This window comes from Arvicanthis niloticus, chromosome 17 (genome assembly GCF_011762505.2).
Source record: "Arvicanthis niloticus isolate mArvNil1 chromosome 17, mArvNil1.pat.X, whole genome shotgun sequence".
Taxonomy (NCBI): domain Eukaryota; kingdom Metazoa; phylum Chordata; class Mammalia; order Rodentia; family Muridae; genus Arvicanthis; species Arvicanthis niloticus.
In genome coordinates this window covers 61,716,186-61,738,780 of record NC_047674.1, presented here as the reverse complement: position 1 = coordinate 61,738,780, position 22,595 = coordinate 61,716,186, and the positions used below count along the sequence as shown (strand labels likewise).

The 22,595-nt window shown below is 39.6% G+C and overlaps 1 pseudogene; it reads left to right on the top strand.

Moving 5' to 3' along the window:
• Nucleotides 1–18,094: 18,094 nt before the first annotated feature.
• Nucleotides 18,095–19,333, top strand: LOC117722170 (rRNA-processing protein FCF1 homolog pseudogene; annotated as a pseudogene).
• Nucleotides 19,334–22,595: the final 3,262 nt, after the last annotated feature.

Below are 22,595 nucleotides of genomic sequence, written 5' to 3'. Positions count from 1 at the left end.
GTAAGTAAACTTTATGCCAGGATGACATGCAGGACCTCACACCTAGTGTTGTGTGTGTGTGTGTGTGTGTGTGTGTGTGTTGGTCTTCAGAATCTGAAACCCAGCAGTGCATTGGATTTAAGTGTAGGGGAGGCGATAAATATCTAGTTGAACCGGTTGCCTAGCTATATATATGTGTGAGGATTTGTTTGTAAGTGTGGGGGCAAAAGGAGGCAGGACCTGACATACAGTTGTGTGTGTGTGTGTGTGTGTGTGTGTGTGTGTGTGTGTGTGTTTATGATAGTTTAGTTTTGAATAGTAGTGTATATGCCCCAGGGGTTTAGGTTTGAGGTTAATGTCCATCATGGCCCGATAACTAGCAATAGAACTTTACTTTGACATATCCCTTGGGGCATATACGTTGCTGCATATCAGGCTGAAATTATCACCATGTCTTCCTCCCACATAACATACTAGATTTCAGACACAGCTACACACATACCCTTATCCTAATACCCATTGATGGCCAACAAACACTGCTATTTTTGTACTCTGTGTGGTTGTGAGAAGTGTCAAGTAGAAGCTAATGCCTAGTAGTATGGGTATCGCCCGAGCAAGAAAAGGAGTATCAAACAAGGCCAAAACTTCACTTCTCAATTTTGTGAAGTATGGCATGAGGGGCAGCTTCCAACAAGGTCTGATAGCTAGACATGTATGTGAAGTAGGAGGTAAAACAGGACCTGATACCTAGAAATGGATGTGTGGTTCATCAGAGAGACGGTGGAGTTTCCAATGTGCCTGAAAATAACATTGTATGTCAGAGTGCAGCAGTGGAAGGAAGGTGTGTCCAGAAGTTCACAAAACCTAATAAGTACATGTTAGTTGATGGGTGACTGGGTGCCATTCAGAGCCTAGTAAATCAAATTGTCTGCAATGAGGTGTATGATGTCCAAGAGTGCCTGAAACTTCTAAGAGTGTATGTAAGGCATTTGGCAGTATCATCAGGGTCTGATAGCTAGCAATATATATGGGGCAGCTACAAGGTTGTGTGTGCATGTTCAAGGGTCTTCAGCTAGTATTGTAGGAGTTGTCATGGCTTGAGTGTTGGGATATCCATCAGGTCCGAAATCCTAAAGTTTATATGGGTTGATGTGCTTGTAGTATCATGCAGGGCCTACTGTAGTAGGTCAGTGTTCAGAGATGATGACCCAGAAGGATTGAAACCTAAGAGTGCATGTAGGTGGTGTGAGGGTGTCAGGTAGGGCCCAATAATTATCAGTGTATTTAGGGTACAGTGGCAGGAATATATCCATCATAGCCTGATAAGGAAAGGTTAATATGGGGTTGAATGTCTTCATTCAAGATCCAATACCTAAGAATACATGTGAGATGTGTGTAAAGGTTTGTTCACCAAGGCATGATTCCTAACAGGTGATTTGTTGTTTTGTGGAAAGTCATGCACTGGCCAAGACTTAGAAACTTAGAAACATATTTGAGGGTGTTGAGGTGGTGGGTTGTACAGCAGGGACTGACACATGGCAGTGCAAATGGAGTAACATAGAGTTGGTGTCCAGGAGTACATTATACCTACTGCTATATATCAGATTAGGAGACATCCAGTCAGGTTAGAACTTAGTAGTATACATGTGTTATTGACACGAGGTGGGGTATCCAACAAAACCTGATACCTATTACCCCCATCACCTCATCTCAGTTGAGACTGGGTTTAGAGGAACATATAGTGAATAATATCTATTATTGTATGGGAGATGGCAGAAGGACCACTGAACATGCAAGCCTGATCTCCCAAAACACTATATAGAGTTAGGATAAAGAGTATTCCTTATGTCTTTAATCTAAACATATATAAGGTATTAATTGAGGGAGATGCATGCATAACACATGTAACTTTCTAGGTACCAGGAAGTGCTGCTCATCCCATTGCACTGTACCTGCCTACACAGTACTATTATCAGATCCAGCTGGACAGCTTCTTTCCATCCCAGTGTCTCAGTCTCTTCAGTAAAGCAAATCAATGATAGCTTTTCCTCTGTGTAGGAGATGCTGGCCTAAATCACCTCATGTGTTCTTTTTCTTCACTGCATCAAGACGAGGCTTCAGTAACTCATCTTCTACCACAAACAGGCTTACTGTACTCAATCTCACCTTCAGACCCATGCTCACATGGACTAGAGCCCTTGATTCTCTTTGGAGTTCAGTTGAATCTGTCAACTTAGTGAATTGTTCCTAACCTGGAAAGTGTCCTGGAAAACATCTCAGACATGACACTCATCAGTGGCTGACATCCACAACTCCATGATGATCAAAGTTTCCTCTAAGCCTAAGCCTTATGGTGAGCATTAGTCACAAAAAATTCCCATGGCTTTTGACCTTGTGAAGGCAACACTCATCATTGGGCCTGGCAATGTCACATTGGAGCAGAACAATGTTCAATGTCAGTTCAAATGAATATTATGAATCCCTCCATTAATTAGATGGAAAAAGATACAAGATTCGTGGACAATGAGATGAGAGGCAACATGGAAGGCCTAGGTGAAGGTGGCTATAGAGAGAAAGACACTGAGGTAATCAGATGAGATAAAGATCTCCATGAATGAGATGAGATATCTCCATTGAATGATGGAGCTGTCCTTTCCTGCCACACCCTTCATCAGTAACACAGGACAAAAGTGCATTTTGAAGGCATTCTCCCTCTTCTCTACCTTGACACTTGCTTGGAAACATCAGATCAGGTCTTTGTTTTATAGTTGACATAAACATGCCCCGACAACTCACAGTTTGCTCTGCAGGGGACATTTTTTCCTGATCTTCTTCAAGACTGTCCCCAGCAAAATACATTCTCCCTTTTCTCCTTACACATTAACAGGAATTTCCTCAAGACAGACTATTTCACTCTGATTTGATATTTTTAAACCATAGTAATTTAACATATTCATAGTAACAATGTTCTAAGATTATTGTTAATTATTTGCTATAGGATTTTACTCTATAGTATATATATGGTGTAGACAACAAATAACAAATGTGGGAAATATTAAAATGCTGGAAGGTCATGATAAATGTGCATTTCTTTTTATTGTTTTTATTATTATTATTATGCTATTCATTTTACATCTTGCTCATTTCCCCCTTCTGGTTCTCCCTTCCCACACTCCTTCTACATCTCCCCTTCTCCTCTGAGCAGGTGGGATCCCCTGGTCCTGCTCCCACCTTGGCAAAGTGTGCATTTCTTATATTGCTTAGTATTTGTGTAGAAGTCAGTATTTGTGATCCCTTAAGGCATCACCAGGGTCAGTGTTCTCGCCCTTCATCCATGTTCCGAACCCCTCTTCCCAGGTTATGCTCCTCCAGACATCAGAAGCCCTCTGGAAGGCTTAGTCCAGGGCAAAAGCAAAATAGGTGGAGGGAAACCTAGCTATAGGGTACTGTGTGTGCAAACCTGGAGCCACAGGTATGGAATTCTTTTTTATATTTAGAGTTGGTGTGCTTTAGTGGTTGTTGTGTTTCTTTTCAAAGTTCCTAATGTGCTGTGTCCATCCTGGCCTGGAGGTCTCTATTCAGCTCAAGCGATTATTGATTTTTATCCCTTTTCGTCCCAAGTCTTGGCATGACAGCCTTGAGCAAGCCACACTTGGACAATGAACTGATATGTTGTGCTTTACATTTGTGTTCATGACAGATATAGACTTGTTTCTATGCTTTGCCAGATTTGGGTATTTATGAAATGCTGACTTCAAAGGATTGGGTAGGAAGTATACCATTACCTCTGTACTCTGAAGTTATTGTAGGGAATTGGAGGGCAGAGCTGTAGCACTGTTGTAAAGCTTTTGATTTCCACATAGTGTGGCCCTAATACAGACAAAATAAAAAAGAGGTACAATTTCTTCCCCCAAATGTTTGAAGGAAATTGCCATTAATGCTATATAATACTTGAAGTCAGCCATGTCAGTATACATCATTATCCCACCTCATCAGGAGACAGAGGTAGATGAATCTCCATAAATTTTAGAACAGCCTGGTTTTTTCTATTTTTTTTTTTAATTTTGGGGATTATAATATAATCATAACCTTTCTCCCTCTCGTTTCCTCCCTCCAAACTCGTCCATCTAAACCACCCACCCCACTGCCCCATTTCTGGTCTTCCCCTCACACAGTCACTCCCCCATCCTCTTTCTTCCTTCTCCCCTGAGACGGTGAAAGCCCCCCCTAGGAATCCCTCTCCCTGGAGCATCAAGTGAGAGCAGCTTGTTCTAAGTAGAGAATCCCAGGCCAACTAGGGCTAGTGAATTGGCTCATCAGATGAAGGTGCTTGTCATCAAACCTGACATTCTTGAGTTCAGTATCCAGGATACTTCATTATTGAAGAAAAAACTAACTCTCATAAATTACTTTCTGGCCTCCAAAGGTACACAGTATCTCTTGTGTGTGTGCATGTCTGCACATACACAATTTAATTATAAAAAAAGTCAAGGAGCCTGGAACCTCAAGAATGACAAATTTGACTTCTTGGCTCCCAATGTACACACATGCAGACTACGTAAATGAATGTCAATAGGTACTCACCACCCACCCACAAACATATATGCATTTGTGATATGGACAAGAAATCTGTATCTAATGTGTCAACATCAATACTACAATGCAGGGCACATTACCACTGGCTAACACTTGAACAAAGTATAGCTACTACCTTCTTTTTAGGTATTCAGTAAGAGGAATTCCTGTTAAAGTCAGTGACTGAAGAGTTACAAAATCTAAGCGTTAAAGAAAAATGTATGAAGCAACTTATTTTCCTAAAGACAAAGAAACCCTTGCAAAGAACACGAATCTCAGAAACTATACAGGAAATGCTGATAACTCAAGTCTTGTAAATATTTATACGTTTTCCTTTCAGAAGAACAATTAAATGTGTTAATAAATTTCTGACCTTGTTAATTATGAAGAGCTTACATGAAGCAATAGAAAAAAGACAAATCATCTAATAAGAAATGTGAACCCTTGTGGTCAAGATGTTTACAGACAGTTAAATCTTTTAGTAGCCTTTGAAGTAGGTCCTACTGCTCACTGTGAGGCTGGGAAGGGCAGGGAAAATGGCTGGAAACAGTCAGGAGTGCCTTGCTCCTATGACAGACAGGCTGTTTCTCGCAATCAGTCCTGAATGTGTGAGAAGGACATGGTGTACCATGATGAAAATCACATGAGGCTCAGTGTTGGGTGCTCTCCCATTTTTGCTCCTTACTTACCACTGGCACACAAAGAACTGACTCTGTCTTCTGAGGTGAGAGGAACTGTCCCTTTGCATTTGGCTTCTCCAGTGTATCATGGAAGTCCATGTAATGGACATGGCAATGAAATGGAAACTGAACCAAAGCAGAGAATTTTTATAAACACATTTTTCTGGTGAAATATTTTTATGTTGTACCCCAACCCACGGGGCAGTGAACTAGGATCCAGGCAGGGGACCTGGAAGAGAGAACTGGAGAACAGGGGAACACAAAGAACCATGGCTTGTCAATAGTCTGATCAAACCATAATTTTACTTTTTTCACACAGGGGTTATATACACAAAAAGGCAGGATGTGGGGAAGGGGGTAACACAGGAAAGTAGGTGTTCAGGGGGAGTAAGGTATCTTTCAGAACAGAGTGTCAGCTGGGTGAAGGTTCAGGGGACAGAACACTATGACTTCGCCTATGATTCACTTGTCCTAATCTAAGTTGGTACTATCCACCAAGGTCACCTACCTACAAGGTCTATGACTAAAGCCTGGCAACTATCCACCAAAGCTGCTTGTTTACAATATCTTATAGCTATCTGTTTCAGTGTTTTTCCACAGAGACCTGAGACTTTGTGTTAACAGGCTGACTTAAGCCTATGGCTGAATTTAGGCCTTCAGTGTATAAGCAAAGCTGCCCCTGACAGTGTTGAATAAAAAATTGGCAATTTTTTTAAATGTGCATTTTATATCAATAAGATTTTGTTTTATGTTTGTTTTGGTTTTATTCAATATTTTATTTATTTACATTTCAGATGCCATTTCTGTTCCCCATTCCCTCCCGCCCCCCCCCCCCCCATTAATCCCCTATCACATCCCTCCTTCTCCTTTTCTGCTTTTATACTGTTTAAATTACATGCAAGGATTAAGGTCAGTTCTAGGTTGAGGAACTAGCAATGCAGTGCATGCAAATAGTCAAGTAACAAACAAGACAATAAACCCAGATAGTCAAAGAACAGACAATAAACAGAGTCCGAGATCACAGGAGTTCCAAGGGCTTATCAGCATGACCAAAATATCAAAGTCTACTTCCCTGTCCTAGTCCAAAGTCATTTTCATGCCTGAAGCCTACTTCTTTGTTGTTTTATGTTTTTATTGTTATTATTGAAAATAGGTTTGTCTATTATACAGTACCTTCTGAGTATAGTTTACCCTCTTTCTACTCCTCCCTGCTCTTCCCTACCTCCCCTCTCAACTAGATCTACTCCCCATCCCCCCTTTCTTTCAGAAAAAAAATAGGCCTTCAAAGAACAATATAAAATCAGGACAAACCAAACTACCATGAATCAAGACCAAAGCCCTAATTTGGAGCCTGAAAAACTGAATCCATTAGGAGAAAAACGGTCCAAAGAGCAGGGAACTGAGTCAAAGAAACTCTTACTCCCTCTGTTAGGAGTCCCACAAAGACACCTACCTAGCAACTGTAACAGATATGCAGAAGATGTGTATAGATCCATGCAGGCCTCTTGCTTACTGCTTCAGTCTCAATGAGTCAAATGAGCTTTGCAAATAAATAGATTTTAAAAACAGATAAAATGATAAAAGAAATATACATAAAATATTTATGGAAAGATATTTGCATTTTTTCCCTTTGATATCAATGGCTTCTGTTTAAAAGGACATTTGTTGCTCTTTGCAAACTTGATAATAATTTCAATAATTATCTTTAGGCAACCAAAAGTGGCAGCATGCATGCCCTTATGCAGCATGCATGCCCTGTCATGCCACGCACATCACAGACATTGCATTTGAAGCTAGGAGGTCACTTATAGCATAGATTTAGGTAATAGAATAAATAGCAATCATTCAAATAAAAGAACAAAAGGTCTATTATATAGTTATTTTTCAGGAAATTTTAACATAATATATTAACAGAACATATTCTTTTAAATAAATAAAATAAAATGAACAAATTATAGACAGCAAGATGAAATATTGTGGGAGAATGGACAAACAACAGATATATACAAACAGCCAAAACTTTTCACTGGAAAGGAATTTTCTTCTATCCTGTGATTTTGATTTGAACTTGTTTCTTACTTTTAATTTATATTACATGCTAATAAATACACTAGACTATAAACTTCCCCTTCATAGTCTCTCTGTTCCCATGTCCTCTGAGAGGGTGAGTCTTCCCTGGGTATCTTCCAACCTGGCATATCACATCTCTGCAATTACACACATCCTTTCCCACTGAGGCCAGATAAGCCAGCCCAGTTGGGGAATGGAGTCCACAGACAGCAACAGTTTTAGGGATTGCTTCCAGTCCAGCTGTCGGAGGACCCACATGGAGACTGAGCAGCACATCTACTACATAAGTACCAGGGGCCTTGGTTAGGGTAGATCTTCTTACATTGTGGGCTGCACTTGTAGGCTGTCACCAGAAGCTATTGACTCTAGGTCTCCCTACAAAAACTGTTCCCTTGTATCATTGCTGTCTAAAAGATGCCTAGCACAGAGATAATGAGCACTTGGTGAGCAACAGGGCAGGGAAAGAAAGGTGAGTCAGAAGCAGGGGGTTGATAAAAGTAAGAAAAAATGAGGAAGGGAAATCTGTGATGGGGGATAAGGAAGAGAGGAAGGGAGGAAAGGAGGATAAAAGGAACAAGAAGAAGGACAAATGCTGGTGAAAGATGGCCTTATGAGGTGGTAGGAAGGACAGGGAAGCATTCTGACACTAGGTTTGGCTGTAGTGCAAGCACCTGTTGCACCCCGGGGTTTTCTCTGCAAAAGGTTATACACATACATTCCTGCTTCTGCCATTTATCATCATGGCTCCAAAGGAAGTAGAGTATGGCATACTCTTCTTCTTCAGACAGCAATAATCTCACCATATTAAAACAGATGCTGCAGTTAAGAAAGGAGGGAAAGCCTTTGAATACAGTAGGTAAAGAAAAGTTTACAGGTCCTGAAAAGCAGAAAATTAAATCTTCTGTTGCTCCTAGGCAGCAATACAACAAGAAGTAAACACTTGCTAGGGTGGGAAAAGCCTATCAAACTTCAGGAAGAAAAGAGACATTCTGGGTGTGGAGCTGCTGGTAAGTTGCTCAAATAATGTCAGGATTGATGTTTTCAAGATTTTCACACACCATGGCATGCACTTTCTAATTATGCAGCTACTATTGACTTATCCTTGCTACTTATAACCCCTCAGACATAGTTTCAATAATCCCAAGGAAAAAGTCATTGGTCCAGCAATGTAGACATTGGATCCCTGGTCTTATGTTCTATTGTGCAGTGTGGTCCCTCTTCTGAGGTGAATTGATTGCATATGTCTATCACATGATAGAGTTTTACCCAGGTAATGCCTGGACTTCTGTGCATTTTCTGCTGTAATCCTTTCTTGAAATACATTTTCCCACCTATAGTTTTTCTCTCCTGCTCCTCTTTCAAAATGAAGCCCCTAAAACCCAGTCCAATAATAAGAGCTATGTACTCCAACATTTTCTATGCTCTGCTTCTACTAGCTAATGAGAGCAAACAAGGAAACTAGAATACACTGTTTAAAAAACAAGTGAGCAGACCACATGAAGCTCAGGGAGAAGACCAAAGTGTGGAGGCTTTGGTCATTCTTAGAAAAAGTAACAAAATACTCATGGGAGCAAATATGGAGACAAAGTATGGGACAGAAACTGAAGAAGGGTCCATCTGGAGACTGTTCCACCTGGGTATTCATCCCATGTGCAGTCACCAATGGTAGATGCTGATGTGATGCCAGGAAGGGCATGCTGACAGGAGTCTGTTATAGCTGTCTCCTTAGAGGTCTGCAGGAGCCTGACATATACAGAGGCAGATGCTCACAGCTAACCACTGAACTGATCATGGCGTTCCCAATGGAGGACTTAAGAGAGAAGACTGAAGGAGCTGAAAGGGTTTGTGGTCCCATGGGGAGAGCAACAATACCAACCAACCAGAGCTCCCAGGGTCAAAACCACCAGCCTGGGAGCACATAGGGAGGGACCCATGGTTCCAGCTGTATATGTAGAGTAAGATGGCCTTGGTCAGGCATAGGTGGGAGAGGAGTTCCTTGTTCCTGTGAAGGCTGGATGCCCCAGTGTGGGGGAATTCGAGGGTGGGGAGTTGGGAGTGGATGGGTAGGTGGGGGTACATCTTCATAGAAGCAGAAGGAGGAAGGATGAGATAGAGGGTTCCTGGGTGGTGGTGGTGGTGGTAGTGGTGATGGTGGTGGTGGGTGGTGGGAATTGAAAAAGGGGATAACATCTGAAATGTAAATAAAATATCCAATAAAAAAAAGTAAAATAAAAAATAAGTGAACATAGCAGGATGAGCTCCCATGTCTCCTGTCCCTACTGTTTCTTCCCCATGCTTCCCTCAGCGTTGCCACACTCACGATTGGGCCATGTTTATTCTCAAAGCCTGTTTTACTATTAACTCAGTCCAGGTTGATAGATATAAATTTACAGAGGGTTTTACAGCCACCAAAATCAAAGTGTCTTTTCCAGTAAATCCTAGTAGTATTCTTCATATAGGCTGCTGGCCAGGAATTCCCTGAAGAAAGTTGAATTGTTCAAGCTATTTACCAATAATACCTACTCTGGAAAGACCATTTTCTTTGTTTCGCCCGGAGCTGCCCCACACTTGGGCGTCAAAATGTTGAGAGCCACTCTAGCCCACGCTTGGGATCCAAAATGTCTCAGACCACTCTATCAATGTTGGAACCTGCACTGCCAAAAGCCTTGGGGACTAACTTGTTAGCCCACAATGCCCCAAGAAGCTCCTGTCCAAGGGCCAGGATTCAGCCAGAGAGAGAGTGAGGACGGACTCAAAGAATGTTGACCAGATAGAGTGTGATTCAATCCCATTTATTCTTCAGTCTCTCTTCTTCTCTCCAAGTCCCAAGTCTTGAGTTCCTAGTCGCTAGTGCCTCCAAGTTCCAAGCTTCTTTCCAAGCTCCCTTTCAAGTGCCTAATACCTAATAATAATCTCTTCTGAGTTCTCTAGTCCAAGTGTCTTCTTCCTCAATGCTTAATTCCTACTCCAAGTTGTACTGAACTCTTCTGTCTGCCTCTCACCTTTTATATGTCTCACTTCTAAGCCACGCCTTTAGGTCATGTCTTTAAGTCATGCCCTTAGGTCTTGTCTCTAAATCTGATGTCTAAGTCACACCCTTAAGTCACACACCTTAAGTCTCACACACTCAAGGGAAGATCCTGGGTATCTAAAACAAGATGTTATCAGAGTGTGCTCAGCTGTTGCAGGCTATTGTAATCAAATCTCTTATCAAGGTATATGGCTCAAGATGGCTGCAAAGATGATAGCCAGCTTCTGTCGGCTCCCCACATTTCTTGACCTTGATTTCCCTGGGTGCTTTTGACAAAATCAGCTAAAATAATTAGGTGAGTCTGTTACTAGGCTTTGTGGTCAGTCAGCCCCATGTGTCCAGTCTCTGTTCCTTTCCTGTGGCACTTTCTGTATATCTGAGACTTTGTGGGAAATGCTAGAACCATAAGTGTACTGTCTTAAGGAATCTCTTCTGCCCTCTGCCATCTCTTCTAGGGTTAGTACAGTTGGATATTACATTTAGTGTTTGGGTAACAGACTGAATTTTGCTAAATCTATAGATGACATTCAAAATATCTACCACCTTAAGAAGAGTGATTGAGGGTACAAGAGAGCTTATTTTTCTTTGATTTCTCTCAGCCATGTGTCAAAGAATTATATTAATTAATTAATTAATTAAGTAGCATTCCAAATATAGTGACCCCTCCCTCCTCTACTCCCAGTCTTTTTCTTCACCTCCTCCTCCATTTATTATCAGAAAAGGGGAGACCTCCCATAGATATCCACCAGTCCTAGACTATCAAGTTGAAGTAAGACTAGGCTCATCCTCTCCTTTTGAGGCTAGATGAGGAATCCTACTAGGAGAAGAGGGTCCCAAAGGCAGGAAATAGACTCAGAAACAGTATCTGCTCTGGCTTTTAGAAGTACTGCTTGAAGATTAAGCTACATACACAGTAGTAACATATGTGCAGAATGTAGTGTTGAAATCTCCCGCTAGTAATGTGTAGTTTTCAGTGTGTGATTTAAGCTTTAGTAATGTTTCTTTTACAGATATGAATGATCTTGCATTTGGGGCATATGTATTGAGAATTGAGAAATCGTTTTGGTGGGTTTTTCCTTTGATGAGTGTGAAGTATCCTTTCTCATCTGTTTTTATTAATTTTGGTTTAAAGTTTGTTTTGTTAGACATATAAATGACTATACCAGCTCAATTCTTAAGCTCATTTGCGTTATCTTTGATGTTAAAGTGTGTTTCTCATATGCAACAGAATGTTAAATCCTGTTAACAGATCCCTTCTGTTAGCCTGTGTCTTTTTATTGGGGAATTGAGGCCATTAATGTTGAGAGATATGAATAACCAATGACTGTTAATTTATGCTATTTTGATTTTATTGGTGGTTTTGTGTGCATGTGCCTGTGTGTGTATATATCCCTTCTTTTGCTTTTACTAGTGTGAAATTGTTTCCTATGTTTTTGACAGTGTAGTTAACATCCTTTGGTTGGAGTTTTCTTTCTAGTATCTTCTATAAGGCTGGATCTGTGGATAGTATGGTTTAAATTTGATTTTGTCATGGAATATCTTGTTTTCTCTATCTATGGTGATTGAAAGTTTTGCTGGGTATAGTAGTTTGGACTGGCATCTGTATTTTTTTAGAATCTGCAAGACATCTCCCCAGGTCCTTTTCTATCTTTTAGAGTCTCTGTTTAGAAATTGGGTATAATTCCTATAGGTCTACTTTTATATGTTTCTTTTCTGTTGCAGATTTTAATGTTATTTCTTTTTTCTGTGTACTTAATATTTTATTATATAGCAGGATAACTTTCTTTTCTGTTCCAATCTATTTGGTGTTATTAAGCTTCTTGTATGTTTATAGGGATCTCTTTCTTTTGGTTAGGGAAATTTTCTTCTTAGATTTTGTTGAAAATATTTTCTGGTCTGCTGATCTGGGAATCTTCTCCTTTTATTTCTTTTATTCTTGGGTTTAGTTTTCTCATAGATTTCTTAGAGGTTTTGTGTCAGTTACTTTCTAGATTTAGCCTTTTCTTCTATGCATGCAACAATTTCTTCTTTGCCTGGTACTCTCCCATCTCTTGTATTCTGTTGATGATGCTTGTATATGTAATTCCGGTTTGCTTAATCAAATTTTCCATCTCCAGCATTCTCTCAGATTGTGTTTTTTTTATTCTTCAATTTTCATTTTCAGGTCTTTTGATGTGGAAATTTCTGGTTTCTTGGGAAACTCAGTTGCGTCATGTCATGTGTTCCTGGAAGATGTATGTGAGAGGATATTTTGCTGAAGCTGACACATAGGGGGCAAAAACAATGGTTTGCAGGAGTGGACATTAGAGAGAGCACATGATGTTTAGAAAGAATATAAATATAACCCCACAGACAGTGAACAGGAGCTCCTTAAAGTCCTCTATCATCTTCATATATTTGGATTTAAGGTCTTTTTCTCATACTTCATCTTTGTTGGAGTATCCAGTGGTTTCTTGTACCATGATATCTGTGCTCTTCAGATGCCATATTGCCTGGAAAAAATGATCCTGGGCTCATTATGCAAAGGGAAGATAGCATTATGGAATGGATTTTTTAGCACATAAACAAAATAAATAAATAAAGACTTATATTTAAAAGTTTCTGATTTAATCATAAAAGGTTGACTAAGACTACATCAGAAACAGACCTAGCAGAAATCATAGTACCTGCTGAGATCATGTCATTATAGGTAATCAGCAAAGACTGGCAAAGACTTTGTAGCAACTATTGGGGAGAAATTAACAGTAAATATTCTAAAAAGCAAGTATCTTGAGTTCATAAAATGAACTAATTGGATTTTCCTATGTATTATAAATGGAACACCAATTCCTGAAGCACCTATAGTCTATACTGATACAATGTATTTGGGAATGGCAGGGATAAGTCAGACAAAATGAGCAAAGTAATTCAAAGCCCATTTAAGCCCAGTTCAAAAATTAGACCTCTGTGTAATTCTTATGGTATTATTAGATTTTTCTTAATCTCATAATATAATTATTGGCTCTTAATATGCCAAAAGAGTTATTCTGCATATAGAAACTGAAGAATTTATTCCAGATAATTCAAACTTACTTTTTTATTTATACAGATGCAACAAGCAATCAGAAATAGAAGCTATCCACTGTACATCACCTATATTTGGTCCCATACAGGGTTGTCAGATGCATTGGCACAAGGAAATTAAGATATTGGCCAATTATTGGTAGAAAATATTTTAGAAGCCTCAACATTTCATTTTAAAAAAAACTCTATTCTGACAGTAAAGATTTTTTAAAAATTTCATCAGCTCACAACAAGCCAAGGATTTATAAGAAAATCTCCTACTTGTTCTTTGTATAACTAAACTCTATTGCCTGATGGGAAAAAATGTAGGGGTACTAAAACAATAAAAATGAAATAAAAATAATATTTGCTACATGAATGTGCTTCATTTTGCAGATTTTGGAAAACTAAAGTTTGTACACCATATCACTGATACACATTCAGAATTTTAATGCTTTAGGTTCTGAGAAGGCTGATTCTGTAAATACACATTTACTGGAAGTAATGTCTATTGTGGGGTGCCAGTACAAATTAAGACTGAGAATGCTGTCATATTTGTCTCAAGTAAGATGAAGAGATTCTTGCATACTATAATAGAAAGCACATTACAATTTAGCACACAATTCTACAGGACAGGCAGTTGTAAAAAGATATAACCACACCTTGACGGAAATGCTTATAAAACAAAAGGAAAAATAAAGACCCACAGTGATAGACTAAATAGTGCCAAACTAACTTTAAATTTTCTAAATGTTAATGAGAAAGGAACAATAGCAGAGAAGAGAGGCTGGGTTATATAAAAATCTGGATCTTCAGGGGACCTGCCTAATGTTTATCAACTTGGAAAGACCCATAGCTTCTCTTTTCCTGTGGAAATATAGCCATAACCTCTCCCTCAGTGTAAAAAAAAAAAAAATTCTGTTTTTCATTCTGAGGTTAGGAGATCTTCATGTGTCCGTTTCTTTGCGTAATTAACAATTTGTAACTCTTAGGTCCTAATATGGAGATTCCTGTACCGTTGTCTCCCTCTAGTGTTTGATTCTGGACAGTGCAATCCTTTCCAGTTCTTTTATTCATAGGAAGGGGCTAACTCTAGGAGAAAACAAACAAAGAAACAAACAAACAACCCCGAGGATTCTGTACGTCTGATCCTCTTTTGTCTCTTATGCCTCGGGCATGGAACTGGACTCCAGCAAGCAGTATGTACACTGACCCCAGGCACCCTCGGTGCAAGCAGGCAAACGAGCAGGAACTGACTGTCCTGTGTCCTGTTTAAATGTGGGGGTGTGGCAAAAAATGCTCAGATCAGCCCGCTGTGCCCATGAGAAGGTGTTAGAAAGCTAGATGCTGTTTTCTTCAACTGTTGATCCTCAGCTGTGAAGGCTGTGTCTCAGGCAGCCATATCCCTAGGACCCTAGTCTGTGTCGGGCGGGCATAGGGAACCCTGGCTGTGTTTTGGCACTGGCACTGCCTTGTGTCCCAGCTCTGACCAGGTTTGCTGCCTCCAGGTGCCAAAGTTTGCTTGGGGATTGTGCAGTGGGGAGGAGGCCTCTCAGTGCTCTGTAGACTCCATGGACACAGCGTTTGATTTCCATCCTGCTGCAGCTTTAGAGTACAGCCATAGTTGTTTATATTTGGGAGTGAAATTTTATCTCAAGTTAATTCGGTTCTGAGCCCACTATTAACCACCTCAGTCCCCAAGCCCAGGGAATAGGGGCACCGACTCTTCATTAACTTCTTCAAGCTGATTGTGGGTGCTGAGATATTAGAAAAGGGGCGGGGGGAAGAGTAAATTGATAAGCCTCTGATGTCTGTGTCTTCACTGCATCCATCTGGAATTCCAGGACATCAGAGGTTCGAGCAGTTCTTCTCAGCTTGCTTGATGAGTAGATACACTGAGGCTGTGTATTCTGCAATATACAATTCTCAAAACAAATATTAGTAACAATATAATTTTTTGTTTGAATTCTGGAATCTAGTCTTCTGGGGGCCTGCCTTTGTCATGTCTAATCCATATAATTCTGGGAGTTTCTATGAGGGTGTGCTCCCACCATCCACCCATTCCCACCTCTAGAACTCCCCAACACTAGGGAATCCAAACTTTCAGGCACCAAGGCCATACACTTCCACTGATGCCTAACCCCTTACCCCATTCCCCTCCTCCAATTGCTTTGAGGGTGTGCTTCCACCATCCTCCCATTCCTGCCTCCCTGCTCTCAAAATTCCCCAACACTAGGGAATCCAAACTTTTAGGCACCAAGGCTTTCCACTTCCACTGATGCCTGGCAAGACCACCCTCAACTACCTATACAGGTGGAGCCATGAGTCTCTCCCTTTGTGTTCTCAGGCTGGAGATTTTAGTATGGCTACTTCAACTTGTTTCTTAGGACCATTTGCTTGACAAATTATTTTCCAGCCTTTTACTCTAAGGTAAAGTCTGTCTTTATCACTGAGGTGAGTTTCCTGTGTGCAGCAAAATTCTGGGTCCTATTTACATATCCAGTCAATTAGCCTATGTCTTTTAATTGGGGAATTGAGTCCATTAATGTTAAGAGATATTAAGGAACAGTGATTGTTACTTCCTGTTATTTTTGTTATTAGAGGTGGAATTATCTTTGTGCAGCTATCTTCTTTTGGATTTGTTGAAAGAGGATTACTTTCTTGCTCTTTCTAGGGTATGATTTCTCTCCTTATATTGGAGCTTTTCCACTATTATCTTTTGTAATGCTGGATTTGTGGAAAGAAATTGTGTAAATTTGGTTTTGTCATGGAATATCTTGGTTTCTCCATCTACGTAATTGAGATTTTTGCTGGGTATAGTATCCTGGGCTGGCATTTGTGTTCTGTTAGGATCTGTATGACATCTGTCCAGCATCTTCTACCTTTTATAATATCTGGTGAGAGGTCTGATGTAATTCTGATAAGTCTGCCTTTATATGTTACTTGGCCTTTCTCCCTTACTGCATTTAATATTCTTTCTTTATTTTGTGCACTTGGTGTTTTGATTATTATGTGATGGGAGATCTTTTCTGGTCTAGTCTATTTGGCATTCTATAGGCTTCTTGTATGTTTATGGGCATCTCATTCTTTAGATTAGGGAAGTTTTCTTTTATAATTTTGTTGAAGATATTTATTGGCCCTTTAAGTTGGGAATCTTCACTCTCATCTATACCTATTATCTTTAGGTTTGGTCTCCTCATTGTGTCCTGGATTTCATTGATATTTTGTGTTAAGAACTTTTTGCATTTTGCATTTCCTTTGACAGTTGTGTCGATATTTTCTATGGTATCTTCTGCACCTGAGATTCTTCTATCTCTTGTATTCTGTTGGTGATGCTTGCATCTATGACTCTTAATTTCTTTCCTAGGTTTTCTATCTCCAGGGTAGTCTCCCTTTGTGATTTCTTGATTGTTTCTACTTCCATTTTTGTGTCCTGGATGGTTTTGTTCATTTCCTTCACCTATTTGGTTGTGTGTTCTTGTAATTCTTTAAGAAATTTTTGTGCTTCCTCTTTAAGGGCTTCTACGTGTTTACCTGTGTTCTTCTCAAATTCTTTGAGAGTGTTATTTATGTCCTTCTTAAAGTTCTCTATCATCATCATTAGAAGTGATTTTAAATCTGAATCTTGCTTTCCTAGTGATATGGGGAATTCAGGAGTTTCTTGTGTGGGAGAATTAGGTTCTAATGATGCCAAATACCCTGAGTTGCTGATGCTTATGTTCTTGCACTTGCCTTTTGCCATCTGGATCTCCTTAGTGCTAACTGCCCTGTCTCTGAGTGGAGCCTGTCTTTCCTGTTACTTTGGTTGTATCAAAACTGTGTGGGGTGGGTGTTACTACTGGGGTTAAAGCTGGGTCCCAAGATCTGCTCAGTGCTTAGGCACAGACAGGAAGGAACCAGTGCTCCGGGCCAGGAGTGACTTTCTGGGTCCTAGTGGGTCCCAGTTACTACCTGTTTGGGGCTGGTGTTGCTTTCTCCTTACCTAATATACTGCCCAGTTTAGAGCTCCTGGAAGGTCGGCTTCCTCTGGGTTCTGTGAGACTGGGAGCAGAACTGGCACCCGGGATCTGCTCAGTGCTCAGGCCCAGACCAGAAGGAACCAGTGCTCTGGGCCAGGAGTCCATTGTACTCCTTATTATGCAGCCTTTACTTACTATTCTATGAAGAGGGGACACATTCTATTCTTGATTCTAACCTTATTACATCTTTCTGGCAAAATAACTAAAACCATCTTCTTAAATTTTCTTCCTAAAATTATTTGAATTCTATAAAATCATTAATTCATATAAACAACATCAATTCATGAAAGTTCATCTTCATGTTGATCTGTAGAAAATTTACCCAATAGGGTAGGCTGATGTCCAACAATCATTAGGCTATATTATTGGCAGGAGAGGTATATCAGCAATGAGAAATAATCCTGAGATGAAGTCCCTGGGGCTGTGCCACACCTTTCCAGCATGTACCTGTCACACACATGCAAAATGGTGGTCCATCTCTAGGAAATTCATTTGGTTGTCATAGCCTTTCCTAGATGCGCTCTCTCTCTCTCTCTCTCTCTCTCTCTCTCTCTCTCTCTCTCTCTCTCTCTCAAACACACACACATTTAAAAGCTAAAAGAAAAGGGAAGACATTGTTTAAAATAACATTTAACTTACATACTTATCCAAAGATTATCACATAGTTGATTCTAGAATTATATTAAGGTCCTACTCTTAGTAATTTTATGAAAAATATATTCATAAATATAACATATTGATAATATATTCTAAATGTGACAGGAAGAGTATGACTTGACAATAAAAGTATTTTTTTTTCAAAGTCACTCACTGTTCAAAAAATGAAGACAAGACACAGACTTGGAGCAAGTGTTTCAAACCACATTATTGACTAATAATAACATATGGCTATGACCCATAACTTTAAAGGTTCTATAACACTAAAACAATTTTAAATGAACAACAAATCCAGAGAAGACTTTTTACTAGAGATGATATGTGTACAGCAATTAAGTATGTGAAATCAAGTTCAGCTAGTAAACAGACAACACCAAGTGCTCATTAGGATGTGGAGAAAACAGATCGTTCACAAGTTACATGAGTCATGGTAGATGATTGAGTCTTAGAAAATAGTTCATTCATAAGTCTGCCCCCAATCTGAAGTTGGCAACCCATTTTTTTTCTTCTTTTCCTTCTATCAGAAATAGATTGGTTTTTTTTACATAATATATCCTGATTATGGTTTCTCCTCTGTCTACTCCTCCTAGTCTATCCACACCTTTCCTCACATTCTGACTCAACTCTCTTCTCATCTCTCATTACGAAAGATCAGGCTTGAGAAACAGGAGTGAGGCGTGAACATGGGGAAGCAAAAGAAAACAAGGAAATATGCGACTATGAAGTGAATGCTTAGTCTCAGACATAAGTGACTTAAACAGAAGGATAGGTTGAAGGCTAAAAAAAAAGAAAAGAAAGATTTGAGTGCGCTGAAGGAAAGACAAGTACCCCAGAATCCTTCCTGCTTGTTCTTCCAGTATAATACAGAGCTGGGTCCACCTTGCCACATCCTTGTCAATACCAACTTCATCAACTTTTCTTTTAAGGCCAAACTGGACTTAGGGCAGTCAATGATGGACTGTCTGTATGCCAAGTGTATCCTTTGTTTAACTGATTGTGTAATGGCTGAAATTGAGAAATTGGGACAGAAGTACCCTGTGGCTCTGAGAATTGCCAAGGATCCACGATTTGACTGATTGCCATGTACACACAAAGGAACCTACACTGATGATTGCCTAGTACAGAGAGTAACTAAGCACTAGTGTTACGTTGTGGCCACAGTTGACCAGGACCTCAAACAAAAAATCTGGATGATCCCTGCTGTTCCTATCATGTACATTTCTAACCACAGATACAACATCGAGCAGATGCCAGATGATTACAGGGGCCCTTGCTTCTAATTCTCGCTCCACGGCCTCCGCCTGCCATTCTTGGACTCTCTCTCTCTCTCTCTCTCTCTCTCTCTCTCTCTCTCTCTCTCTCTCTCTTTCTGTCAGTTAATTAAATGCATTTTCTGATTTTAAAAAAAGAGAGAAAAGAACAGGCTTCTAAGAGCTAATAATGAAAGTCACAAAATAAAGTATAATATGATAAAACAGAAACTATCACATCAGTGTTGAAACTGATAAACGAGAGAAAAAGAGTGCAAGAGAAAGCAGAAGAATCAGAGACCCATTCCTTTATATAGTCAGGAATCTCGTAAGTACATTAACTGGAAATCATAATATATATGCAGAGGAATTGATGCAGACATTTGTAGTTCCTGTGCATGCTAATTCAGGCTCTGTTAGTTCATATGAGCTTTGATCATGTTGATTTAGAGGGCCCTGATTCTCTGGTGTCCTAGAGTCCATCTGGCTCTGATGTTCTTTTACCTCCTCTTCCATACGAGATTCCCATGTTGGAGGTGGGAATTTAGTGGAAAAATTACATTTAGGGTGAGTGTTCCAAAGTCTCTCGCTCTCTGTGTGATATCTCGATGTGGGTGGTAGTATTTCTTCCTGTGATACAGCAAGTCATTTTTCTGATGATGGCTAAGCAAAGCACTGATCTGGGAGTATAGCTGCATGTCATTTTATCACACTTTTTAGACCAGTTGTATTTGATTTTACCATAGATCCCTAGGATACCAAGTCTCTTTGTTTTGATTTTTTGTTGTTGTTTTCATCTAAGCATTGTCTGGTATGGGTTTCATCTCATAGAGTGAGTCTTAACTCAGATAAGGGTTGGTTACACCCACCATCTTTATACTACAACTGTACTAACATATCTTGGAGGAAGGACACTATAGTGGATCAAAGTGTTTGTGGCTCTGTTTGTGTTTACAATTTTATTTTGGTAGGATGCAGAATACATTCCTGGACTAGAAGACACTAAAATGTAGCTTATGTTGTGACCGACTCAACTTTTCCACATTCAATGAGTTGTGTATGTGTTTTCAGCAATAGAATCTTGCTGTCAGGAGAGAAAACCCTAGTCTTGGCAACAGCAGATGCTGTTGCTTGGAGATTCCCATGAGACCCATTTGGCAAACACTCCATCTTATATAACCTAATCCAGGAGTGCTGTTAGCTTCATTTGATGACAAAAGATGGCCAGCTGGAACTCTATCTTCCCCCATTTTCTGTCTATTTAATTTACATTGCACTGATATACGTAAATATTTTAGAACACATCTACTATATTAGGTTTTCATACTATCCCTAAAGTGGACCTTAATGTCTTCTGTATTTCCCCATATTTCCTCCATCATTTCTTTCTCTGATCCCAGTTTCAGATTCCATTCATTCATGACACTCTATTCTACTTCCCTTTCCTAAAAAAATTTATTTGTATGCTCTAGTCTCTTACTGTGTATACTCCTGTGGGTCTATGGGTTGTATCTAGTTTATTATTAAATTAATAGCCATTGTACTCCTGCAAGTGAATGCATGCCAAATTTGTTTTTCTGAATCTGGGATACCTCACATGGAATGGGCTTTTCTTATTCTACCAATTTACCTGCAAATTTCATGATGTCCTTTTGTTTTAATAGCCAAGTAACACCCCATTGTGTAAATGTACTACATTTTCTTCTGTTGAGAGATATCTAAGTTCTTTCTAATTCCTTACTATAATGAATAAAGTAACATGGACATGGTTAAGCAATTGTCTCTGTGGTAGAATGAAGAACCCTTTAAGTATATGTCCAAATGTTAAACAACTGTATCTTGAAGTAGCTTGATTCCAATCTGCCTGAGGAATTGCCACACTGATTTCTATAGTGGCTATACAAGTTTGCATTCCAGCCAGCAATAAAATAATGTTCAACTTACTCTACATCCTCATAAAACTGAACTGTCCCTTGTTTTATTGATCTCAGCCATTGTGATGGGTATAAGGTGAGATCTCAAAGTCCTTTGGATTTCCATGTCTCTGATGCCTAAGAATGTTGAACATGTCATTAAGTGTTTCTCAGACATTTGAGTTTCCTCCATTAAGCGTTCACTGTTTACATTGCATTTTAAAGGGGATTATATGGTTTTCGTATCTAGTTTCTTGAGTTCTCTTTATATTTTGTATATTAGTCTTCAGTTAGCTATGGTGTGGGTAAAATTCTTTTCCCATTCAGTAGGTTGCTCCTTTGTTCAAATAATGGTGTCCTTTTCCTTACAGATGTTTTCAGTTTCTTGAAGTCCCATTTATTAATTGTTGATCTTAGTACCTGTGCTATTGGTATTCTGTTCAGAAAGTCTTTTCCCATGTCAATGACCTCAAGGCTATTCGTCCACTAACTCTTCTATCAGGTATAGTGTACCTACTTTTATTTTGAAGTCTGTTATCCATTGGAGTCAGTGTTTAGTGAAGGATCCACTATAAAGTGTTTCCCTTCAATAATAGGCTCAGTCACATGATGGGGATAAACAATTCTCCAGGAATTCATCCTCCATTAGCCATATGAAGATGTCCTCCTGTGAAAGACTCAGAAAGAGAAGATGACTTCAGAGAAAATAGGTCACAATGCCAAGTCCTAGTAGAAGGAAGTGTATACTGAGTCACAAGGAGCATGCAGGGAAGAAACCTGAGTATTTTGTGATGTTTGCTCCTCTGGATTCTTTACAGGTACAAAATATAATCTTTACATCCTCAACTGTTGAAAATATTATCACTGTTTTATGGAAGGGTAAGCTGAGCTTAGAGATTAAAATGCTCACTTAAGGACACATGTCACTAGAATCTAAGCAGGCTCCTTAGTTTGTCTTGTGGCCCAGCATAAGGAACTTGCCAGCCATGGAGAATTGCTGAAACACTGAGAAACTGATATTGCACTGAGAGGTACACAAAGGAGGTGAGGATCCAAAGAAGTTATTACAGTATACCCTGCCTATTCTTCTTGCTAAAAGCACACCACACTGGCCACTTAGTGATCCTCAAGTGGGTTAAAGACTGTCCAGCTGGGCTCTTTCCAACCTACGCAGATAGTAAACTGAAATCAAGAATTGACCCAGGTTTTTGTTTGGTTTTTTTTTTTTTTTTTTGTGGATTTGATTGAATCATCTGGGAGGAAGAAACTTTCTTGCATCATCTTGGCCCAAAGAAAGTCTGTGTATGCATTTTAATGATTAATGCTTATGTGGGTGGCCTCAGCCCTATGTTGTCGGGGACATGATTGGCCAGGAGATT